The sequence below is a fragment of the Anser cygnoides genome, chromosome 5 (genome assembly GCF_040182565.1).
Source record: "Anser cygnoides isolate HZ-2024a breed goose chromosome 5, Taihu_goose_T2T_genome, whole genome shotgun sequence".
In the NCBI taxonomy this organism is placed as follows: Eukaryota; Metazoa; Chordata; class Aves; order Anseriformes; family Anatidae; genus Anser; species Anser cygnoides.
In genome coordinates, this window is record NC_089877.1 from 60,228,272 (window position 1) to 60,248,905 (window position 20,634).

At 47.8% G+C, this 20,634-nt stretch overlaps 1 protein-coding gene across 20 annotated transcripts in view; it reads right to left on the reverse strand.

Moving 5' to 3' along the window:
- SYT16 (synaptotagmin 16) overlaps positions 1-19,783 on the reverse strand; it is a 102,408-nt gene extending 82,625 nt beyond the window's left edge. For 12 of the 20 annotated variants that reach the window (XR_010831670.1, XM_066997373.1, XM_066997361.1 and 9 more), the window contains exons 1-4: positions 19,681-19,782; positions 18,936-19,078; positions 9,747-9,885; positions 9,459-9,594 (exon numbers count right to left, since the gene is read on the reverse strand). The gene's annotated coding sequence lies outside the window, so the exon portion shown is untranslated. Of the gene's footprint in view, positions 1-9,458; positions 9,595-9,746; positions 9,886-11,411; positions 13,703-18,935; positions 19,079-19,566; positions 19,659-19,680 lie in introns of those variants that run through there. The other 8 variants (XM_066997375.1, XM_066997374.1, XM_066997372.1 and 5 more) reach the window with 5 other exon arrangements.
- Between the last annotated feature and the right edge of the window lie 851 nt (positions 19,784-20,634).

Here is a 20,634-nt window from a genome sequence, read left to right on the forward strand (position 1 = left end):
CCACCCCGGGCTGCCTGGCAGAGGAGCTGGGCTGCGTCCAAAGGCAGCCCCGGGCTGGGGAGATGCTGAGACGCCAAAGCTGATGCTCTGGCAACAGGCACGGGGAAAAACGGGAGCTTCCTCGGAGCTTGTGGAGGAAAAAGAGGTTGAAAGAACTTAAAAGATCACATCTTCAACTGTTCTCAGGCCGTTCGGGGACCATACACGCTTTTTTATTTTTCTATACGTATTACTGATGTAGTGGTTATTCCACAGGCTTTTTATAGCTGTTTCATTGAACAGGAATTAAAGAAAGCAGCCAAAGTCAAACCTGACCTGTGCAGTGGTGAGACAAAGTCTGGAGAGAACAGTTTTTCCTTCCCCAGTATAGATTTGAGGAAGACAGATGGAGACACTAGATCTATTTCATGTTTTACCTCGTGTCTGCAGGCAGCGGCATGCAGTCACAATGGAAATTCTTGAAGGCAATTCCCTTCAGGCGACTTCCTGCCCTTGTTACTTGCAGGTATTTGAAGAACAGAATCAGGCCTTATGCTGCCATTTGCTCGTACTGAGGCACAAGGCCAGCACAGTGCTCTGGCCCTCTGGGACAAAGGGACACCCCGTTTTGTACCCCTCACATAAATGCTGGCACACAGCCTCATAGGAACAGCTACTCATAGAAGTTGCTATCAGCAAGGAAAGGCAGTTAGCACCTGATTAATATAAAATATATATATATAAATACTTGCTGAACAAACCATTGCTCCATTCTCATTCTCCAGTCTCTCATTCTGCAGCCCTGGAGGAATCAAACTCATATGAAAATAAGGTTGAAGTAAAAAGATCGCAGGGAAAGAAGGAAAAAAAAAAAAAGAGCTCCAAGATCTTGCAAAAAGTTCGGGATACTCTTCTGTAAACTCTTGGGGCAGTACTGGGAATCAAAGGCTCTTCTCAGCAAAAGCCTTCAGCTGTGGCAGTGCACCCCTGGCCTGACACGGGACGAACTCTGCAGAGCGTGAAGGCTGCCTTGCTGTCTGTCTGCTTCATACCCTGCGTTTCATTACACGGTGCAGCAGAGACTGCAGCTAGCTTCAGGCTGGCTTGCACAAGTAGTGGAGACAGTCAACTCACGGCAGAAACGCACAGCCTAATTAACCTTGCCAACGATTAGCTTGCAGGATAGACCCAGAAAAGCCTGTAAGCTTCTCTGGGATCAAGCCCTTTCACCCGCAGAGAGACCTCGACAACTGTGGTGCGCTTACAGCCACGAGACACCAGCCCCATGCTTTGTATCTGGCAGTAAGGACCGTCCCTGCATGAAGCACAAGAAGCAATCCTTCCTCCCTTCTCAGTACTGCTCCCTTCTGTGGTACTGCGTCTAGTGTCCGGGAACACACTGGGGGTAAAGAAAGGGACAATTTAAATGGCCATTAAACGAATACGTAAAAGAAAGATCATGGAAAACATGATGCACGAGGAGAGGACAAAGAAATGGGGACCATGCAGGCTGAAAAGAGAGGATTAGAGGGGGGGGGAAATATAAAATTGCTGTGTAAAGAAAGGGAACTATCTGATCTCTGTGTTTACTAGATACAATGCAACAAGAAAACTTGTCAGGAGAGATTTAGATACAGCTCACCTATACATGGGGAAAGGGAATAGACCCATCTATTTCCTTCCCACCGTTATTTTCTGTGATTGTGTGTGCTCCTCAGAACCCATGGGTCAAGACACCCTCTTCCTGACTAGTACACAAAGCCAGTCAAAATAGAATTTGGCTCCCATTTCGTTCAAGCCAGAGAGTTTCCTCCCAAAACAATAAAGTCTCTGTTTAGCCTCAGGTCCTACACATCCAAACAAACAACAACAAAATAAAAAACAATAAGAAATAACCACATCCAAACAACAAAAAATGAAAGTAATTCTACAAACGGAATGTCAGTATTAAAATCCATTAGGTAGGGAAAGGCAGACTCTATTAAATTTATTGCTTGACTTCAGGACTTGGGAAGAGTCTCTTCATTTCCTGTACCTCTCAAGTATTTACTATGTCTCCTATGAGCTAAGTCTTCCAGAGTCATTTTAATGTCATGTTCTAAGCACTTCTGCATTGTAATTCATCGATTTTTATCTCCTTCTCCCAATCAATGCAAAGATATTTATGCTGAACACATAAAAGCTCTTGACACTACAGAAAAACCAATTACACCCTGCAAGACGTTTGCTTTTGGTCGTTGACATCACGGAATTATCCATTACACTTTGCACATGCCTGCCGTTTACAGGAAGGCAGCGTGACCTTGCCTGCCTGCACTTTGCATCTGTGCAGCTTGGGGAAGCGAGGCAGAGGGACCTGGGGAAGCGAGGCAGAGGCAGCTCCAGCAAAGACACCCATCTCCGCCTCGGGGAGCGCCCTCGCCGCAAATCATGGAAGCTGGGAGAATCCTGCCCTGGAATAATGCTGCACCCTCTCTGGAAGGGATCAGGACACGGGACACAAGAGCACAGCGTGCGCTGGGATGGCTCCCCCGTGCCATGCCGCTGGCGAGAGAGGTTCATGAGACGAGCCAGGCACCAGCCCTTTTATCTTGGCAAAGCTGCTACAGATTTGTCAAGTCTCTGAGCAGTTTACGGGCATGACTCACCCACCAGTCCCTGTCTTGCACTTTCTTCTTCTAGCAGCAGCAATTCCCTCCTTCCTAGCAAAGCACCGAGGACTCTGCTCCCCGGAAAGGTTCCTCTGTCAACAGACCCCCGGGAGGTGCAGTCTCTCCAGCCCCAGCTTCTCCCACGCCACCAGCTCTGCAAAGAAAAGGAGTTTTCCTGCCATGCTACTGGCAGCCATGGATGTGCCCTGGCCATCACACAACTCGATGCTTGCTGTCTCACCTATTAGATGGGAAATGCTTCACCCAGCACTGAACCTGAGGACCTAGCACACTGAAAAAGAATGCACGAGAGGACAGCGCACCTTCCCAGCACTGCTCATCCACGCAGCCGTTTCATTTCAGGTGCCTGTCTGGATTTTATCCAACGTTGCCACACGCCTGCAGCCCCAGCACGTGAGGACAGTCTTCGCTACTAGCTAAAGAGAACTGCATTTCATTTTAAAACCTTCGTCAGATCGTCTAGTGCGGCAGACTAATTCCAGGGAAGTTAGGGAGCTGTGATGATTGCATCAGATCCAGCCCTGTAAGCCATGAACGCACCTTTAATAAGAGCATATAAAGACAGAGAGTATTAAAAACCCCGTGGTCATCATTCCAGAGCAAGAATTACAGCAGCAGTAACACCAGCGTAAGCTTTAAGGCCCAGAGTCATCCTGTTTAATTCTCTAAGATCCCAGCTGACCCAGCTGAGAGAGGCAGAAGTATCTGTCATTAGGAGGATAATTCATTTTTTTGTGTATCTGGCAGACATAAGTTCCTGGCACAGCACGGCAGATTTATATATTCTCAGCCAAACTGCTTACATTGAATCTAACTTCTACATTTTTGAGCGATTAGAGGGGCTTTTTGTGTTTATTTATTTTGGTTTTTTAATCTTTTGTTGTCAAAACAGGCAGAACTCAGCCAAGTTTGCTGTCCAGTGGCAGATCTGCCCCCATGAATGGACGACCAAATCACCTGGGGGAAAAGAGCACTAAGAAGCCCTACCGTGTTTAAAAACTCACAACCTCACTTTGACTCTCAAATTGCCAGAAAAAAAAAATCGATTTTTTTTTCCTCTGTTATTCATAAGCTTCTGAACACCTGGAGCATCAGGCAAAGGAACGGCGTGAGAATGCCAAGCAGATACTGAGGGCAGAAGGGGGAGCAGGAAAGAGGTCCCACACTTTAAAGGGGCTGACAGAGATGTGCACTCAAAAGAAATGCTAAAGACAAGAACTTGCAGCGTATCAGCTCACCAGCATTAAGACCTTTTGCAATCTCTCCTCTTCAAACACTCAAAGTAGCCTTAAATTACAACACTATACAATTAAGCTGATTTCAGGCACTTCAAACCAAGTCAGACAGCACACGCGGCTCAGTTTTAAACCACAGAGAAATAACAACCTTCATTCACAAGGAGAGTGCGTACGCGGAGATTTATCATCATTCTGTTAATCCACTTTGAAGTCACACCTTCGCTAATTAGAAAACACAGAGGGAAATTAATTGGTACAAACATAAATTAGCTGTGATTTCTATGCAATACCTACGCAACGCATCACCCAGCAGTCAGCCAGATTCAGAAAGTCTCTTACTGATAGGCGACATGCTTGAGGACAACATGTTTTCGGTGTTTGAAGAGCAGGGCACTCCAGCAGGCAGCCTCAATTCACCTGGCCAGTTACACAAACCAAGGCCACTGCCAATCCCCCAAAATGCCCCGAAGTTCCTAGGGGGGAACCGGTCAGGCTGATGCATAGCTGCTGGGTTGCAACATCTGCCCCTGGCTTCAGGCTCTGGCAGACCTGGAACTGGAAGGAGGGAAGCCTAATGGGGAAAATTCACTGGGTTTGGAGAAAGCCAAGGAGAAGAAAATGAACGAAGGCACTGCTTTAAGTAGGCTAGAAGAGACCGCATCAAACAGAAATGCAGCCACGTCCTGTGCGCTGACGAGCACAGCGTAGCTGCCTGCGCTGGCTGGGACTGTGCAAGGCTCCTGCCCCGACAGAGCTCCGTGCGGCTGCAGCTGGGCTGCTTCCAGCACCCATGCCACCTCACAGAACCACAGGGTGGTTTGGGTTGGCAGGGACCTCACAGCCCATCTAATCCCAGCCCCTGCCATGGGCAGGGACCCCTGCCCCCAGCCCCATCCAGCCTGGCCTTGGGCACTGCCAGGGATGGGGCAGCCACAGCTCCTCCTCGGGGCAGCCTGCGCCAGGGCCTCGCCGCCCTCAGCATGAAAACCTACCTTCTGCATACCTACATGTATCTAAACCTACCCTCTCCTTTTAATACAAAGCCTTTACCCCCTGTCCTATCACTCCACTCCCTGACACAGAGTCCCTCCCTCCCCAGCTGTCCTGCAGCCCCCTTTAGGCACTGGCAGGTCCCACACAAGGGTTTGCCACAGAAGTATAAGCAAAGGCACCTCCACGTTGCTCTCTGCACATCCCAGGCGTCGCCGTGCAGCTCACTCACCAGCCTGCAGGCAGCCAGCCTGCCCCGCAGGACACGTCCTTCCCAGCTACAGCATTACCCCGACAGCAGCTCAGGCAGGATGCTCCTGCACTTGGCAGCCAGAAGCTGAGCGCCCGGGGCACACCACACAGGGGCTGGATGCGCGTCCTCTGCTCCAGCCCTCAGCTGTTGGTGCTGCATGGCCCCGTGGAGGGCAGAGGACCAGGAGGGTCCCTTTAAGCAGTCTGTGGCCCCTCCACTGCAACAGCATCCTTTTGCAACAGGGTGTCGTCTCCAGCCTGAGACCAACAGTGGCTTCCAAACGCTGAAGAGGACAGATAGGTAGGGCTGCAACAAGATAAACAGGACATGGCAGATGAGTGACACTCAGCTATCTCACTCATTTTGGTTTTTAACGCAAAACTGAATAAAAGATAAACCAGATGGAACTGAGAGGGAACATACCGCTGCTTTTTGTTGTCGTTTGGTTGTTTTTAATTCTCTAAGTATGTATAAATGTATCAGCAATTTTCCTTTACTCAGGCTGAAACACGATCACGTTGTATCTTATTTTTCAGCTCAATAAAGTCATGTCTCTGTTATCCCCTGCTCTACTTGTCCTGTCATCATTTCTAATTTGCACAGACTGACAAGGGGCGCTCTACTTAGAAAACAAATACATATTTCAAGAGCATCAAGTATTAAAAACTCTGTGCATAGGGATGTGCACTTTGTATTTTGTATAACATACCGAAGTTAGTAGCTGCATTTCATGCCATTAATGGAAGAAAGAGTCCCTAAACAGAAGTGACGCATGGCAAAGAAGAGTCAGTTGTTTAATCCACTCAGAGCTTTTTGCATGCGCCCAGAGTAACTATTTAGGATGATCCTCCTTTTCCTGCTGCGTAAAGGAGTCAATTTCAATTTGGAAGAAGCTTTGCTACAGTGAAAGTTAACAGAAATCTATCATCCACTGACTCTCAGAGCGATGCTGGTAGCACGCTCCTAGCTCGAGCACCTGCCTGTTGGATTTCAGCACGGGCTCTTCAGTGCCGTCCCCGAACGTGCCTGCAATGGCAACGACGCCCTGACCCTGCGCGTCCCCGGCACGTGCATCTGTGCGAGCAGCGTGCAGTGCCTCCCCCGAGGGAGAGGTACCTCCAGAAGGACGGCGAGCACAAAGCACTGACCCTTGCTGACGGCTGTAAAACAGCAGGTGCTGCTGTGTGCACCTATTATTAGATATCAGGGGAAGAGGGTCGCGTATGCCAAGCGTGCCCTCCAGAACATCCTTCCAGATAATTGCGCGCACGTGCTCTGAAAAGAATTGGAGGCATCCGAGTGTGACTCCTGCGCTTTAACTCACCGTGAGCAGACGCCTGGAGGACGACAGGCTCCGCAGCCGCCGTGTGCTGCGAGACCTGGGCTCTGCTCCACTTTGCAGAGACACAGAAGGTCACCGGCTGGGGATGTGAACTCTCCCACAAAGCCAAAATCCACAGCAAATGCCCATTAGATAATCAGCCAGCTGCACACACAAACTCTTTATTGAGTAGAAAGTAGCTACTGACCCCTTCTGACAGCTTGAGCAGCCTCGAGGTTGTAGCTCAATATCCTTCAGAGCAGCTTGCCATACTGAATGAACACCCTATCGCTCCGAACGCAGCCTTGTAACGTTATCTGCAGATGTGTGTATGGCACATTTGAGCTCCCATCTAAAATTAATTTGAAACCTTCCTGTACAGGGAAATGTGGTTTCAAGCTGTGCTCTGCTGACACCATGATTTATTGATTTACCTGTATACAAGGAAAGCACACGGCAGCACCTCCAGTCGAAGGATACGCTGCATTGGACTGTCCTGGAGGAGGAGGAGGAAAGCAACGTGGAAGCAAATAGCTCATTTGTGGAGTCTGCAAGATGCACAGGAATGCTGAATTTACGTTGGTTGGCTTGTTTGCTTAAATCATACCCAAATACCCTACAAGTGATTAAAAATTTAAAACAAAATCAGTATAATTAGTCTAATGTTCAAGGTTCTTCTAAAAAGAGGGAGAAGTCGTCTTGGTACAAAAATTTTCATTAGACGAAGCTTTCTCTGAAATAAATTCTAAATTACTTTTAACTATTTTAAGCAATCATCCTAAGGAGTAAGATTATGGAAAAAAAAAAAAAAAAAGCTACTTGTATCACAAGGATGCTGCAGTGCCCTCTAGAGTCTCCATCGCTTTCTCATTCCAGCATTTAGATACAGAGATTCTTGCAAAAATGGCTCTACAGGCATCACAGAGGGGAGTGGATATAAAGCAGGGCTAATAATAAGGTTGAGAGTTCAAGTCATTCTTAGTGTTACTTGGACAACACCTCTCCCCCCAGCCTCTATTCAGAAGGGTATACCTATAAAATAAGGCATAGCATTTTAGGAAGGACTTTCAATATTATTATCTTTCTATACTACAAAAATAAAGAAGCTAACAAAGGTGAAAGCAAATACTGTATTTTTATTACTTGCTCCCTTCCCAAAAGCCACAACTATTCCTATAAATCATATCACAGGGCAGAATCTAACTGGTTCCCTCCAAGACAGGCAATTGCTGCACTCACATCTGCTGCATTCAAACTCCGTGAAGGACTACAGAAGGAAGGATACGGCTCCCACTAGTGCTTTGTTTTGCTCTTAAGAGTTTCAGTTCCTTTTCCTCAAATTCGTAAACTAAAGGTTCCTTAACACAGCTCCCTACCACACATATCCCTCTGTATGTATTTAACCACCATCTTTTTTTTTTGCCATTTATAAGCTGGCAAGGGGAGGACAAAACATACTTTAAACATCACATAGCAAATCTTTATCAAGTGTCTTCTGCTGATACCAGATCCTAACAACTACGGGCGCAAATCCCCACTGCCCGTGCTGCAGGAATACGAACCAGATGGGAGAAAGGGAGCAGGAGCTGGGAGCTCGGGGGCAGGTGGGTGTGGAAGACTGACAAAAATGCTGCGAGAGACAAAACCAACACCCCAGGGACCAGAGCCCCTCTTAAATAGCCAGGAGATGATATGAAGTCTTACGAAGCCGTGGGAAATGGAGCCATGGCAATGACATACAGGTGTCTGGTCTTTGGGAAGCCACACGCCTTGCTCAAAATTTGGTGTATGCTAAATTAGCACAATTAGAACAGTGCGAGTTTTACGCCTGGACATGCCGTAAGCACACATTCCCCGTTTGCATCTTTCTTTAAAAAGTTTTGGGTTTTGTCTCTTTGTTGTTGGGATTTTTTGTTATAAAAAATTTATATTCCCTCTGCTAATTTAGTAGTGTCCCTTCAACGTCTCATTACTCCTTGGGCAATGTTTTTAGGAGCTACTGAGCTCTGCTGCAAACACCGAGATACTGTTATCTCCATCCAAGACAAAGTTGGAAAGCTTTTAAGTTGGCCAAATGTACATCACATTGAATCACACTCAATTAACCTAATCAAGTATTTCTCTAATGAAAACATACGTTTCTGTGCTGGCAGTTTCTGACTCAACCACAATTCATTCAACGTTAAAGAAAAAAACATTAGAAAAACCATCTGTTCTCTTTAAATAGAGAAGCTATTTTTACCTTCATGACGAGCCCAAGTAATTATAAAACAAGCGGAGTGGGTTTCAAAAAGAAAAAGAAAAAGACAGGGCAAGACAGCTGCTACTTTGCGATTATCACAGCACAAACATGATACTAACCGTGTGGTTTTGACCTTACACTGCTCATCCTGCTATGCATCATGCAACCTATTGTCACCCCGTTTGCTGAAGCTCTACAGCATATGCCATAGGGAGAGACAAAGGTTAGAGTGCAGCACAGAAAGATTTGGTGAATGAATTTTTACGTACTAGAACTGAATGTCAACAGAATCCCAAAGTTAAAGGTCTTAGAAAAGGGTTGAGTCTTGCAGGAAATAAGTGACAGAAGTCCCACACAAGCTCTTTTTTTAGGTGCCAAATTCAAAACTGCAGTCCTCAAAAATCATCAGTCAGGTGGCACCCAACCCCAGGGGAGCTGACACTTTCTGCATTACAATTCTCCAGGCACCCACATGCTCACAGAAACTGCGATAGCATTAACCCAATCAGCACAACGCCCTCACACTTAATCCTTTCTGTAACCCACAACGCAAACATCTGCCTGTGCTTCCTGATGAGCTTCTCTCCCACCCGAGAGGCAAAGCAATGTGTAAGATCAAGCAGGCAGCACCTCCTCCAGCAGATGTGTGGCTGTGGCTACAAGACAGGACAGTCCTCAGCTGCTGTCCCTGGTTGCCTGGAAGGAGCATGAAGGCTCCTCTTTTCAGTTCCAGAGGGGGAAACTTCTTCACAGGATTACATACCGACTGCCTTGAAGCAATTCACGCTCAGGCTGCTGGCTGTAGGTTTTCCCATGCAGACACATGGCTGACCACAGGATCCCTGTGACTGTTGTGTTAATGGTCTGACAGGAGCTCATCCTGGATCTCACCGCCACGTCTAGAAGAGAAATATTCCTTCCGTGTCCCCAGCTCGTGAGTGATCATGCCAAGCACAACTCTTAATTTCCCACTGACCCCATTCTAAAACCGTCTAGTTATGGATTTCATACTCCAATAAACTCCAGAAATCCCAGGCTGCCTCTGACTCACCTACTCCTTTCAGCAAGGGACGTTCACAAATGGTGCTCAGTGACTCCAGGCAAGCACAGGCTGCTGAGCAACACCATACGAGCAAGTGTTCCTTCCCTCTCCCGAGGGGCCAGCTCCACACAACTCTCCTTTCCCCGATCTAAAAGAAGAACAAAACACAAACCGAGGTGGCAGCAGAAGCTCTGACTGCATCCCTCTGCCAGGCAGGAGACAGGAGAAATTCAGAGAGAGTAAAGAACTGAACCAGGAAGAGGCAAGAAAACATCAGGAAAGCAAATGAGGAGAACAGCAGCTCTGGAGGTCTGTCCTTGTGCCTTCAGCCAGCCAAATACACGACCATTTGTCCTTCACACCTCTTTCTGAGGAATGCTGAAAACAACTGTGTTTAAAAGAATCACTCCTCACCTATCAGACTACCTATCTGGAAACCTTTAATCCAATCCTTTGCCCCGCAAAAGGGGTACCCTGCAGCTCTGTTATCAGAATTGCTATCAAACAGAAGTTACTTGGTGTTTTTCTTAAATCTACAGATGTAAGAACAATGGAACGATGTAATTACAAAAGAGAAACTCAGATTTGATTTACATTTTTGTTTCTAGCTCTCACACTTGCAGAAGAAATATCTGAAAATCAGACACGCGGAGTAAAGACTGAAGAGTCAGAACGTGTGCTCTGTTTGAGACTTGGAACTGCTGCTTTTCAATGCCAGGTTACAGACTTGGGAGGCCTGGGTCGTCGTTTTTGAGCACGTGGCAATGCTGTCATCTCGACTCCCCACAGAGCCTAAACCATAGCATTTGGACATACCCACACTGATTTTCAGAGAAAATATAGCAGCTACAGGGAACAGCACATCTCCTGTCTCCGCGTCATTGCGGCACGTACTACAGCAAGTCCCACTCATAAAGACAAAATTAATTAGCAACACCAAACTGGAGTGTGCTGAGTTGTATCAGCACAGCCAGTAAAACCAATACCTTGATGACTCCTTCCTCAGCACAGCACTTTATATTTGCCTTTACTAAATTACAGCTCTTTTACCATTTCAAACTAGGTCACGTGGCCAGCCATAAAGCTCCTGGGTAGTCAAAAAGTCCTGAGTGTTTCCCAGCATTGGGGCTAACATCAGAGCATCGTCAGATGCAAATAGCTGAGGATCTGTAACTGAGGAGTGGGATCCCAAAGAAGTCACTGTCTTCTCCCACCCACAAAATGCCCTCTTACTACAGCTCTCCATGACATTAGGTGCACATCAATCTAGTTCTCTGCTGCATGAAAATGTTGGCAGGTGGCTCTTGGAGACAGGAGGTTGAGCACCCCTGACATACAGCTGCACAGACAGGCCGTCGGACCCCTTGTGATGGGCTGCCTTAAAGAACACAGCAGGCAGCGTAAGTTTTGGCAACATGAATGTATCTTAATTTGCTTCCAGGCTGTCTTCTGACTTCAGCATCATGAAATGTACTCTGCTTCACATAAAAAGCCTGTGACAAACATACAACCATATAAACTCCAAGGGTGTGCGAGGGGGTGACAAATCAAGTACTTGAAATCATAGAGGAGAAAAACAAACAACAACAACAAAAAAACAAAGCTGCAAAACATTGTGAGCGTTTTATGCGCCTCATCTAACGGGGCTTCAGTGAAACCTTAGCAAGCACTCACCTCGGTGTGCAGTGACAGAACTGCCCGGCCTCGTGTCCCAGCTGTGCACATGGGGAATGATGAACACAACTGCAGGGTCCAGGTACAGAACTTCTACAGAAAAGTAACTTGTAACTACACCTACCTTCATGGAACGTGTATGCTTGGTCAAAGCGCTGTTTGAATGCAACTATCACAACCTCGCCAGCTAAGATGTCAGTCTTCATTGAGCTCTAACAGGTGTTGTTGAGGTGAGCGTGAGGTGATGAGGTGAGAATCTCAGCTGTTGTAACAACTAACTTCCTACTCTTCATAGCAATGAAAAATAAATCCCTTCTTTCTGTTCACCTGCTCCCCGAAAAGAAGCTCAAAGAATTTAAACTGCTGCAAAACAAGAAAGAAGACAAAAACCTCCCGCACATTAAACACTGTGTACGTGATTGTTATGGTGACTGCATCGTTCTTCAGGGTTGACTCCAAGTTTTTAAGCACAAAGCGTAACCATAGCACAGCTATGCAAAATGGGCTTCAAAGAGCAAAGCTTCTCAAGAATTCTCAACAAAAGTTCTTGGTAGAAAACATCGGTTCCAAAGATTCACTAGGAAACAAAAAAAAGAGAAATATCCACCCTGGAACAGACAGTTTCAGCCTCCTCTGCTACTGTCTGATAAATAGTTTTAGGTTGCTTTTGCCCAGTTACAAAAGAATGAAAAAGTAAACCCACAATACGGAAAACAAAACAAAACAAACAAACAAACAATATAGAAAAAAAAACTACATTTTGTCAGAAACTCACTTGAAACTCCCGAGATCCAGACACTACGCAGTTCTGATACGTGCCAAAAATATTCCAACTAGTGCTGGTCATCAAAAGACACCTACCTCAAACACAAGCCCTGCACTACCACCACCTCCCAGATCCAGTGGCTTTGCTACTGCGTGGGCATTTTTCAGCCTTCCCAGGATGGTTCACGCAGGGAATCCCACTGTCTGATCCTAAGGCTCACCCTATCCTTGGGATGGAAAGCGGTGTGACCGTGAGTCCTCTGAAATAATTCTCAGCAACTGGGCCAAGGGAATCATGGCAGTTATTTACTACAAAAAAAAATTTAAACAACAATTACTTAGTGTGGAGACACGTGTAAGGATATCATGGAAAACCACACTTGGTTTTACTCCAGCTGCAAGAAATTCTTTTGTTTCATCCAGACCAAAAGATGCCAGGGCCCAGCCTGCAGGCAGGACACTCGCCCTGCTTTCACAAGACCTCTGCTGGCAGAAGCAACCATCTTTTTTTCTCCAGAGGTCTCTGTTCAGCTCAGCGTCTGTCCTCTCTCCCTCACGCTCTTCTTCCAACACTTTTCTCCAGCTCATTACCTCAGACCTTCAGAAGCCATGCTATAATACGTTTCCCAAAGGGGAATTCACTATCTGCACTTTATTAATACTTGTGTTTCTTGGGCATGACCAGTCAGTCTCCTACTAACGACCGTCTTGGCTCTTAGCTGCCGATCGCTTGTTAACCCATTGTGAAATAACCCTCTCCCCTTCACTCATCAGGCCAGAAACATCACCGCCTGAATTCCTGCAAAGCACATTTCATCTCAACACCACGTGCACGCGCATCAGTTTATGCCAACGGCTAGGAGAGACTGCCTGCTGTTCGTTGTTAACTCCCAGGAGAGGGTGAACAAAACCGACCACAGCTTCAGGGACAATTCACTGCAGAACACCAAAGCACCGGGGGTCTCTGAGACACGGGTGGTAAGGAAGCAGCTGTATCTACCTGCGGCCAACGCAGGCACCGCAGGCTACGACATCTTAACCATGCTTTTGATTCTTAAACAGCCCATTAAAAATGAAGGGTCTGTACATCTTAGCAAAACACAGACCCTGCAAAGCTCCGGAGAGCTTTGCATCAGGAAGTGCAATCCCACCTGAAATCACAGAGCAGAGGTGAAGGGCAAACGCTGCAGAATCCCTTTGTTTGCTGCCACCTTCTCCAGCAGCAGTGTGACAGGACACTGCCCCCCTCCACGTGCCAGCAGAGCTGCGCACGTCTGCCCAGTGCACTAATACCTGAGGCACGCAGGCGTCTGAGCCGTGGCTGCGTGTTGGTCAGTTAACTAACAATTCCCTGCAGCAGTTTTACCTGCACAGCCTATGGAGCAGTCTGCGGCGAGCAGAGCAGGCGAACGCTGCTGAAAGGGAGAGCCCGCTCCCAGGTCTGTGTTTGCTCGGTCAGCCACTGCTGAGCTTCAGCCTTTGCTGCAAGGCTCACTTCCTCGTCTCTGTCTGAGCAAAATTAAATACTGGAAAAGAGAAAAACCTATTGCAATCGTTTGCTGCAGACGGCAACCCGAGATCCTGATAATCACCTTTTGAAAGTGGCTCGAATGCTTCTCTGCTGATCAAATTAGCAGCAATGCCACCAGGAATTAGCAGGGTGCAGATGCCCTCTACCTGCAGAATCCCGTTGATGAGCTAATGGGTAGGAAAAGAGCAAGTACCACACCAAGGAGTAATGAACGCTTTCAGAAAGCTCTTTTCTTTCAGTCACAGTGAGGTATCACAAAAGGCTGAGTAGATCTGTCTGAAAATTACTGGGTTCAGGCACCAAACACATTTTTGTTTCAACTGCATAAGCGCTTGGCTCTCAGGAGGAGGCGATGGGAGAGGTTTGGTGGATTTTCTAATACATTTGTATACAATACGTTACCTGAGTATGCTCTCTAGACACTTGTGAGATGGAAATCACGTTCCGATTTTCCACATTTTCACAAGAAGTGTTTAAGAGTCTCCAAACTTCGACTGAACTAAGTAGTTCTGGTATCCACAAAATTGTATTTTTTAAAAAAATAATTAGCCAACTGAACATGTCAGCCAGCTGCAGAAATTTTGCACTACCCTGCAAGGTCCCAGGTGCTTTCAGACCTTATTAAAGCCAATGAAGGCTAATTATGGCTGAACCCCACTCCTTGGAGGCCCCAGTGTTGTGTACGTTTAACCCAGAAAGGCTCGATAACACTGCCTAGCTTGATGATACCTCACGAATTCAGAAGCAGAACAAGGACTGAAGCCCAGACACAAATCCCAGCCGTGCCTTCTGCACAGGGCCGAGACACCGCTTGCGAAAAGGAGTGGTCAGAACAGTCAAAGTTTCTCTAAGCAAATTTTTGTATACCTGCAAGTGTTGATTAAGGGGTACCATAAGAAACTAAATCAACCAGCCCTATTCCATCTTCTCCAGTGCTCGGGCATCCTGCTCTCCTCTCACAAGGAGGTTTCGACATGGAGCTTCATAGGATTGCTCTTTACAGTCCCTACATACTATTTAATTCTCTTCCTAGTCTTCCACTTTGACTACCGTAAGCTGCTCTCCTCGGGACTTCATGGACGTCACCTTGTCCTCATCATACCTGTTCAGAAGGCTGCCATAACCCTCACTCTTTCAACCTATTGCTTTAACCAAGCCCTGCAGCTGGTCACGCTGCTGATGGATAACACTGCTGTTGGCAATTGTAGCCATCTGTTTATCCATTCTTTTAACCCATCAACACCAAAACCTAAAATAGGAAGCCATCCAGGAAGCTCATTCTGGACAGCACAGCTAGCATAATATCTATGACTGATTAAAACGTGTCTAATTGGATTTGCTTACAGCCACTGTACTAAGTTGAGCACATACTTACCAGATGAACAATCGATAGCTGTACCCTCCCCGAGTGGGAATTCATTTCCTAAAACTCCACCAAGAACAGTCAGTACAGAGCCCGTGCGCCCAAACAGCAGCTCACAGACCCAGCCTGTAGAGTCAGTGCCTTCCCAGCCCCTAGACAGATCGGACTGAAGCCCTTGCTGAATAATTGATTGATTGCACTTCTCAGCGCACAAGAGCAGTAAGCACTAGATGGTACAAATGGGAAGGGAACACAAGGGCTCCTTACCGCACACTTAACCCCACCGCTCATGATGTCAGCCTATCTGAGGCATAAAGAGGCTGCTTTTGGAAATACTGCTGCCCGATGTTTTCAGATAACCTCCCCTGGTAATTAGGACTGCTCCTGTTGAGATGAGAGGCAGCTCTGCAGCTGAGCAGCGCCGCGGCTTAGCCAGGCCAGATGGCACGCGCTTGTTTGCCATGTGCAGGGGAACCAAAAGAACACTTCAAGAAAGGAACACGCAATGAACGTTACGGACTGCTGCAGATGGGTCCCCGAGGAAGTGCTGGCATCATTACTTAGAGCGAAGACAAGCCGCAGACCTCCATTTTACAACCCCTTGCACAGCTAACAGTTCTCCTGCTGCCGCAGAGCTTCCAGCACGGGGCCCCAGCGCATCCGCAGATTCACCACCACATTGCAGGGCTTCCTCCTTAATGGCCCGCCCGCCCCGAAAGGGACCCATTTCACCATGACCTAAGCATACTAAATTAGTGCTACGGCCATTACCAGCAAGGCTCTGGGGCCAGATTTGATTTAAGGTGCCCTACATGCCTGAGAACGCTTGGTTTGGCACCTCACTTGTGCCTTCAAACCTCTAAAAATATTTTTTAAGAGCCTGACTTCAGGGCCCGAAAGCCCAGTGGTCCCTTAGCTCTTCTTTTATCAGAGAAGGAACGTCGCCTGCACCCCGGCCACTGCATCCCAGGTCCCCATCCTCTCCTAGAGCAGTCAAAGTTGCCTGTCTTCGTGAATAACAATGCCCAAAGCAAACCCTCGTCAGAGGCATCTTCCTTGGAGGATACCCTCCACTCCAACGATCATCAAAACAGGAAGGAAACAGAAGATTTAAAATGCTCTCCAATTTATTTCGCAAGCCATTTTCAAGCCTGAATACGTACTTCTCTTTCAAAGTTTTCTCCTGGGGACAGCGTGTAAGCACAAATAGAGGCTCTTTATAAAATTAACCGTGTTTCAAGTATTTAGAAAAGAGCATACAACTGCAATCAATATTTCACACAAAGCAGGCGTTTTTCAAGATCTGCTTTCAACACAACCAGATGCGGTGCAGGTCTATTATTAGCACGAATTTAAGCAGCGTTGTGTCAAAACGAAACAAGAGAGGTAACAAAAATCAAAGCATCTAACAGCCCTGATTACTTTCAAATGGGAGGATTTTCACACACACTAGTGCGGCAGCACTCAGCAAAGCCTTCCACGGTTGCACGCAATCTCACGGGCAGCTGTCAGGCATACAGGTGTAGGGGTTGGCTCTACACAGGCATTTCCTAGGGCCACCAGCTCACGGTGGCAGTGAAGTCACTGCCATTGTGAGGGGAGGGACGCAGACCCCCAGGGCTTGTTGGCAGAGCTCCTCCAGGCTCCTTCCTCGCCGAGCAGCTCAGGACCCAGGAGCCAAGGCCCTCTCAGCCAGTGCTTTCAGGCACGCGAATTCCTAACACCACCATAAAAACCTCAAGACCTACATCTTCATGCTGTCCATCCAGACAATGCAAGCTAATCAGTAAGACTCTGAACTGTTGTTGACAATTTATTTGCTTTTTTTTTTTTTTTTTTTAAAGAAGCACCTAACAGTCTTGCCTGTATTTTCTAAGCTTTTTGACAAGGATCTTAGCCAAGGAAACGAGTGCACCCTTCTCTAGATCGCTATACCAGACCCACGTCCCCTTCCTAGCATCTTCATTAAGGGGGAATAATTCATTCAGGACTCAGGTACCTTGCCTGGGATCTTATTACTGCACTAATAAATATTAATGATACATTGCTGCACTGTGAAACCCGTGAACATGAAGTAACGCAAATACACAGGCGCAGATTGTTTAATTAAAGTCTTGTTCAAATGACCAACAGCCCTTTAACAGTGTGAAGCTGCCTTTGGGTGGAATACAGCCAGCACACTCATCTGTGTAACAAACAGGGCTGCTAATACAAAATGTGGTTAAAGCCCTGATGCCACAGACCCAGCAGCAGAAAACATGCACATCCCCTTAACACTGATCGTTTCTCTATGCATCACAGGTTCCTAAGTCAGCAAAAAGAGAACTCACCTACAATAAAATGAACTTTCAAATTAGAACTACTTTATTCTCTAGTATTTAAAGTCTGCTCTGGATAGTCACTTGTGTCTCCATTTAACTCATCTTTTCAATATGTCCCCTTGGGAGATTTTTCATTTTAAAATGTCTGGAACGCACTTACTGCTGTGAGGACACCATATTTATTAACATTAGAAGTGTATTCAAATGATGCACAGTATTTTCTCTAGCACTGATCTGAACTGTGTCCAAGCTGCATGCATTTCAAATTGGGCAGAAGCCAAAGCTACTGGAGACCAAACTTGCCTCGCTTCCGATCCTTCAGCCATCAGGAACAATGAATTATTTAACGATAAAAACCAGAGCAGACTGCTCTAACATGCATCTGTGATCACCTCAAGTCATCACATCCACCTCTTCTGGCAGCCCAGGATCACAGAGAGACGCTCTGGCTATTATTCCTTTCCCTGAGGAACAGCTCTGACCCAAGGACAGAATTTGATAGCACCTGAGCTACAGGATGCCCCTGCTCCTCCCAAAGTTCCCTGATCAACACAAACCCTCTGTTCTGCCCATGGTGTCACTGCTCCATGCAAGTACTGGCAGGGTTGACAACTGCTAAGGCACCTGCTAGACAGAAAGCTAAACAGAACAATCCAAATTTGCCCACTTGAATTGAATCATAGAATTATAGAATCATTAAGGTTGGAAGAGACCTTTAAGATCATCTGGTCCAACCATAAAAATCAGTTTATATCTGAATGAAATTTAATACAAAGACACCATCTTACCAAGCCCAAGGAATGCAACCTCTTTCATTCTAATATTGAGCACCCCTCAGGTCTTTGGTACTTAAGGTATTATTTCTCAATTGCTATAACGAGTAATTGCCAACTAGATCACGAATTAACCGTTAGATGTGCTTACCAAGATTAGGTATTGCAAACCACCAAGGAACCTCGTGTACACAAAGCACATGGGTAGCTTTGAAAGCAGTACACTGGTGACGGGACCAAGTATCTCAGCTCTAAAGGACAAGAGGACTAAGGCTGAGATACAGAGCGGTGAGGAAAAAAGGAACTTCAGCCAGCTCTGACCTGGCACCCAAAACAAGCACAAAACAGTAGACTGTATGAGATACTCTGGTTGCCACTGACGAAGCCAGATGAGTTTAGCAGGGTTTATCAGCTCGGTCTCTCACCGCAGTGCTAGTGAAAGGCGGAGGCAGCCCCAGGACAGCAACACACGGCAGGAACTACAAGGAAGAGCACCCAACGGAGCACACACGCTTCCAACTTAATGCAAAGCTCAGCTAAAAGCAGACTGGGACACAAAGATCCACACCAAAGGGCAATGTAAACTTCTCCAGGCTACCTCCTTGCTCTCACAATCAGTTGAGCAACACTTCAACACTGCACTGATCAATGCGTTGATCACACTGCATGGTGAATCCCACCCCTAGCACTTGTTAGGCTTGAGGGGCAAATTTACAGCATCGCACGTAACTGCTTCACGTTGTGTTTGCTGATCTAGTTCAATCTACTCACGTTGACCGGCAGCGTTCTCCAAAGGCCGCGTTGAAGCATGGACAGACGTCCACATCGTGTCAGCCTGGGCCTTGCCCGAGATCACCCTTCCTTAGGGACACTCTTGAAAGACAACGAGGAACAGCAAACACAAGTGAGCACCGCTAAACGACAAAAGGAGGAGAGAAATTAGACTCCCCGTTAAGTCCCATCTTTATAAAAACTCAAGCCTAGGATATTTTGTTCTGGGGAGACGATGAACCCGTTTTGTGCCATCCTGACATCCTTTAAAGGTTCCTGCGATTATTTATCCCCCAAATACTCTGGTAAAAGACACAAGAAAACCAGCCCAGCCACCTCCAGCACAACCGCCGTCCGTGCTTCTGCAGCGAGCTGGGGGCTCCCCAGGACCCCGGCGGCAGCACCCAGCCGGGTTTTACCCCCCCGGCGCTGTGGCCTGGCACCCGAACAGGAATTTCTGCCCTCCCTGCAAGCCAGACCCATGCAGCAGCCGGGGCTTACGGCGTGTGCCATTAGGATCAGAAAACAGAAGGCGATTTTCCTCAAAACCCCTGCTGCGGCCACAGCCCCCCCCCCCCCCCCCCCCGGCTGCACACAGGCACAGCTGAACCCCCCCGTCCTTTGTTAATACCCCTGCCAGCAGGTGCTCTCCCTCCCGCTATTCCTCCTCCCACGACCACCCCACGCCTTGAGGAAAGCCCCGGCAAGGGGCAGCGCCCCTCGGGCACCCCCCGCCCGCACTCACCGTCCGTCGCCATGGCGGCACGGCCCGGCACGGCCCGGCACAGCCCGGCTCGGCTCGGCTCGGCTCGGCTCGGCCCGGCCCGATGGCGGAGCCCGGCCGCCGCCGCCGCCAGCGGGGAGGGGACGCGGTGACCCGCACGGCGCCTCCCCGCCGCGGGGGGAGCCCCCGGGCCGCGGCCGCGCTGAGGGGAGGGAGCGAGGGATGGGGTGCGAGGGGGGTCCCGCTGAGGAGCCGGGCCCCGTGAGGGGAAGGGGAACGGTGTCCTCGGCGCTGGGGTGTTTGTGTGGTAAAGAGCGGGGGAAGAGGCTACACCCGCTCCTCACGCGTCTCTTTGGAAGCGTTGCGCCAGTCCCAAAGCCTCTTTCCACATGCGGGTCCCTCAGGTGTTCCAATAAAGCACCATCTCCACCATCCCCTGTCACAGCACCCAGCCCCCGTCAGAAACTCATCTGGAGCCACACAGCAGGGTGTGGTTGAGCTTGTGTCTGAGATTTAAGTGATGCCTCACATGTCATTGCGTGTACAAAACTTTTCTAAAAAATTTAGGCCCAATAACCCTGACAGCTGACGACCTGCCCCTATATCCACCACTATTTTCCATACCCAAGCTTACATTTCTGTGAGTAAAGAGGAACCTGGTTACAGGAAGTTCAAGGTGTTGGCAGCTAATTTTCCTTTACATATGTTTCAATTGCAGTCTACCTACCATGTACAAGAGAGAAGGCTGACCCAAGCCTTTAAGTGCCGAGTAAGATGGAGCTTCAGCACACTGCTCAACAGCTTGTCACAGTCCTGTGTCCACATGTAGGCTCACGTAGAGATGGAGGACACAAGGATTCACTTACCAGGCTTAGTCTGGTGCCCACGTTTGAGGACACAGATGAACATGGGGTGAGGAAACCAGGACCTCACTCCAGCTCCATGCAGCAAGCTTTGGAAAATGTGAATGGATGA